Source organism: Styela clava, unplaced genomic scaffold (assembly GCF_964204865.1).
Source record: "Styela clava unplaced genomic scaffold, kaStyClav1.hap1.2 HAP1_SCAFFOLD_152, whole genome shotgun sequence".
In the NCBI taxonomy this organism is placed as follows: Eukaryota; Metazoa; Chordata; class Ascidiacea; order Stolidobranchia; family Styelidae; genus Styela; species Styela clava.
In genome coordinates, this window is record NW_027556558.1 from 32,501 (window position 1) to 37,500 (window position 5,000).

General features: G+C 54.4%; 1 non-coding gene across 1 annotated transcript; it reads left to right on the top strand.

The window, feature by feature from the left end:
* The first annotated feature begins 3,127 nt into the window (after window positions 1–3,127).
* Window positions 3,128–4,937, top strand: LOC144418960 (small subunit ribosomal RNA). Its single transcript, XR_013473759.1, has one exon. It is a non-coding gene; the product is annotated as a small subunit ribosomal RNA (ribosomal RNA).
* Window positions 4,938–5,000: the final 63 nt, after the last annotated feature.

Here is a 5,000-nt window from a genome sequence, read left to right on the forward strand (position 1 = left end):
GTGGCTGGCGGGCGAGAGAGTGCTGCGTCGCCGGCATCGGCGTCGAAAGAAGCCGAGCCGAAAAAAGTTAAAGTACAAACGTGCAAGCATACTAACCTAACCCTAGGTAAGGCATGTCAGAGCGAAAGACAGTAATTTCGAATGAGCCAAGAAAGAGCGGTGCGGGGCCGGTCGGAGCGCACCCTTTTCTCGGTGGCTGGCGGGCGAGAGAGTGCTGCGTCGCCGGCATCGGCGTCGAAAGAAGCCGAGCCAAAAAAAGTTAAAGTACAAACGTGCAAGCATACTAACCTAACCCTAGGTAAGGCATGTCAGAGCGAAAGACAGTAAACTCGAATGAGCCAAGAAAGAGCGGTGCGGGGCCGGTCGGAGCGCACCCTTTTCTCGGTGGCTGGCGGGCGAGAGAGTGCTGCGTCGCCGGCATCGGCGTCGAAAGAAGCCGAGCCGAAAAAAGTTAAAGTACAAACGTGCAAGCATACTAACCTAACCCTAGGTAAGACATGTCAGAGCGAAAGACAGTAATTTCGAATGAGCCAAGAAAGAGCGGTGCGGGGCCGGTCGGAGCGCACCCTTTTCTCGGTGGCTGGCGGGCGAGAGAGTGCTGCGTCGCCGGCATCGGCGTCGAAAGAAGCCGAGCCGAAAAAAGTTTAAGTACAAACGTGCAAGCATACTAACCTAACCCTAGGTAAGGCATGTCAGAGCGAAAGACAGTAATTTCGAATGAGCCAAGAAAGAGCGGTGCGGGGCCGGTCGGAGCGCACCCTTTTCTCGGTGGCTGGCGGGCGAGAGAGTGCTGCGTCGCCGGCATCGGCGTCGAAAGAAGCCGAGCCAAAAAAAGTTAAAGTACAAACGTGCAAGCATACTAACCTAACCCTAGGTAAGGCATGTCAGAGCGAAAGACAGTAATTTCGAATGAGCCAAGAAAGAGCGGTGCGGGGCCGGTCGGAGCGCACCCTTTTCTCGGTGGCTGGCGGGCGAGAGAGTGCTGCGTCGCCGGCATCGGCGTCGAAAGAAGCCGAGCCAAAAAAAGTTAAAGTACAAACGTGCAAGCATACTAACCTAACCCTAGGTAAGGCATGTCAGAGCGAAAGACAGTAATTTCGAATGAGCCAAGAAAGAGCGGTGCGGGGCCGGTCGGAGCGCACCCTTTTCTCGGTGGCTGGCGGGCGAGAGAGTGCTGCGTCGCCGGCATCGGCGTCGAAAGAAGCCGAGCCAAAAAAAGTTAAAGTACAAACGTGCAAGCATACTAACCTAACCCTAGGTAAGGCATGTCAGAGCGAAAGACAGTAAACTCGAATGAGCCAAGAAAGAGCGGTGCGGGGCCGGTCGGAGCGCACCCTTTTCTCGGTGGCTGGCGGGCGAGAGAGTGCTGCGTCGCCGGCATCGGCGTCGAAAGAAGCCGAGCCGAAAAAAGTTAAAGTACAAACGTGCAAGCATACTAACCTAACCCTAGGTAAGACATGTCAGAGCGAAAGACAGTAATTTCGAATGAGCCAAGAAAGAGCGGTGCGGGGCCGGTCGGAGCGCACCCTTTTCTCGGTGGCTGGCGGGCGAGAGAGTGCTGCGTCGCCGGCATCGGCGTCGAAAGAAGCCGAGCCGAAAAAAGTTTAAGTACAAACGTGCAAGCATACTAACCTAACCCTAGGTAAGGCATGTCAGAGCGAAAGACAGTAATTTCGAATGAGCCAAGAAAGAGCGGTGCGGGGCCGGTCGGAGCGCACCCTTTTCTCGGTGGCTGGCGGGCGAGAGAGTGCTGCGTCGCCGGCATCGGCGTCGAAAGAAGCCGAGCCAAAAAAAGTTAAAGTACAAACGTGCAAGCATACTAACCTAACCCTAGGTAAGGCATGTCAGAGCGAAAGACAGTAATTTCGAATGAGCCAAGAAAGAGCGGTGCGGGGCCGGTCGGAGCGCACCCTTTTCTCGGTGGCTGGCGGGCGAGAGAGTGCTGCGTCGCCGGCATCGGCGTCGAAAGAAGCCGAGCCAAAAAAAGTTAAAGTACAAACGTGCAAGCATACTAACCTAACCCTAGGTAAGGCATGTCAGAGCGAAAGACAGTAAACTCGAATGAGCCAAGAAAGAGCGGTGCGGGGCCGGTCGGAGCGCACCCTTTTCTCGGTGGCTGGCGGGCGAGAGAGTGCTGCGTCGCCGGCATCGGCGTCGAAAGAAGCCGAGCCGAAAAAAGTTAAAGTACAAACGTGCAAGCATACTAACCTAACCCTAGGTAAGACATGTCAGAGCGAAAGACAGTAATTTCGAATGAGCCAAGAAAGAGCGGTGCGGGGCCGGTCGGAGCGCACCCTTTTCTCGGTGGCTGGCGGGCGAGAGAGTGCTGCGTCGCCGGCATCGGCGTCGAAAGAAGCCGAGCCGAAAAAAGTTTAAGTACAAACGTGCAAGCATACTAACCTAACCCTAGGTAAGGCATGTCAGAGCGAAAGACAGTAATTTCGAATGAGCCAAGAAAGAGCGGTGCGGGGCCGGTCGGAGCGCACCCTTTTCTCGGTGGCTGGCGGGCGAGAGAGTGCTGCGTCGCCGGCATCGGCGTCGAAAGAAGCCGAGCCAAAAAAAGTTAAAGTACAAACGTGCAAGCATACTAACCTAACCCTAGGTAAGGCATGTCAGAGCGAAAGACAGTAATTTCGAATGAGCCAAGAAAGAGCGGTGCGGGGCCGGTCGGAGCGCACCCTTTTCTCGGTGGCTGGCGGGCGAGAGAGTGCTGCGTCGCCGGCATCGGCGTCGAAAGAAGCCGAGCCAAAAAAAGTTAAAGTACAAACGCGATGCTAATGAGCGAGCCGTTGTCTCGACTAATATGTAGGGGGCGTTCGATCGAGCGTCTGGCTTGAGCGCTTGTCGGCCTAGCAGAACGGTCGCATTGTTATGCCCGGGTTTTAGGCACCGCTGCAGGCGGCCGGCAGAGCTCTTGTTTGTGCGAAACTGAATGGATCGAGCCCGAGAGAGGGCGAGCAAAGAAAAAACGCAAATCGCTCCGCCTGGCACTGCCGGCGAGAGCGTGGACGTCGCGGCCAGCGACTGTCGAAGCTGAGTACGGCCGCAGGCGATCGCCTCGGTCTTAAACGAATGCGACGAGCACGCGCCGGGCGGCCCAGCAAGGGCCGAGCGCAGCTGTCGCAGCTATCTGGTTGATCCTGCCAGTAGTGATATGCTTGTCTCAAAGATTAAGCCATGCAGGTGCAAGTACGAGTTCTCGTAAAGCGAAACTGCGAATGGCTCATTAAATCAGTCTTGGTTTATTTGGTCTCGTAAGCGAAGTGGATAACTGTGGTAATTCTAGAGCTAATACATGCATTAAGCGCCGACTTCGGGAGGCGCGCTTTTATCAGATCAAAACCGACCGGGTTCGTCCTGTGACGTTTGATGACTCTGGATAACCACGCGGATCGTACGGTCTCTGCACCGACGACGTATCATTCAAGTGTCTGCCCTATCAACTGTCGAAGGTACGCTACGTGCCTACCTTTGTGATAACGGGTAACGGGGAATCAGGGTTCGATTCCGGAGAGGGAGCCTGAGAAACGGCTACCACATCCAAGGAAGGCAGCAGGCGCGCAAATTACCCATTCCCGACACGGGGAGGTAGTGACGAAAAATAACAATACAGGACTCTAACGAGGCCCTGTAATTGGAATGAGTACATCCTAAAACTCTTAACGAGTATCCATTGGAGGGCAAGTCTGGTGCCAGCAGCCGCGGTAATTCCAGCTCCAACAGTGTATGCTAAAGTTGTTGCGGTTGAAAAGCTCGTAGTTGGATTTTGGGCGAGCGCCGCCGGTCCGTCGCAAGGCGTGTCACTGGTTGCGTTCGCCTCACCTTCGGTTCTCCGTCGGTGCTCTTGACTGAGTGTCGGCGGTGGCCGATAAGTTTACTTTGAAAAAATTAGAGTGTTCAAAGCAGGCTGTTCGCCTGCATAGTGTTGCATGGAATAATGGAATAGGACCTCGGTTCTATTTTGTTGGTTTTCGGAGCACGAGGTAATGATTAAGAGGGACAGACGGGGGCGTCCGTACTCTGCCGTTAGAGGTGAAATTCTTGGATCGGCGGAAGACGAACTACTGCGAAAGCATTCGCCAAGAATGTTTTCTTTAATCAAGAGCGAAAGTCAGAGGTTCGAAGACGATCAGATACCGTCCTAGTTCTGACTATAAACGATGCCAACTAGCGATCGGGAGGCGTTACCATGACGACCTTTCCGGCAGCTTCCGGGAAACCAAAGTCTTTGGGTTCCGGGGGAAGTATGGTTGCAAAGCTGAAACTTAAAGGAATTGACGGAAGGGCACCACCAGGAGTGGAGCCTGCGGCTTAATTTGACTCAACACGGGGAAACTCACCCGGCCCGGACACAGGTAGGATTGACAGATTGAGAGCTCTTTCTTGATTCTGTGGGTGGTGGTGCATGGCCGTTCTTAGTTGGTGGAGCGATTTGTCTGGTTAATTCCGATAACGAACGAGACTCTGGCATGCTAAATAGTTACGCGACCTTCTCGGTCGGCGTCTAACTTCTTAGAGGGACTAGTGGCGTTTAGCCACACGAGATTGAGCAATAACAGGTCTGTGATGCCCTTAGATGTCCGGGGCCGCACGCGCGCTACACTGAGTGAAGCAGCGAGTGTCTAACCTAGGCCGAAAGGTCCGGGTAACCCGTTGAACCTCATTCGTGATTGGGATAGGGACTTGCAATTGTTTCCCTTGAACGAGGAATTCCCAGTAAGCGCAAGTCATCAACTTGCGTTGATTACGTCCCTGCCCTTTGTACACACCGCCCGTCGCTACTACCGATTGAATGGTTTAGTGAGATCCTTGGATCGGCCCCGTCGCGGCTGGCAACGGCCGCGTCGGCGTGTCGAGAAGACGATCAAACTTGATCATTTAGAGGAAGTAAAAGTCGTAACAAGGTTTCCGTAGGTGAACCTGCGGAAGGATCATTACCGAAGGTGGTGGTAGGCCCCGGCCGACCGCGCACTGAATTGTCTTTGGGTGCCGCCGAGAGG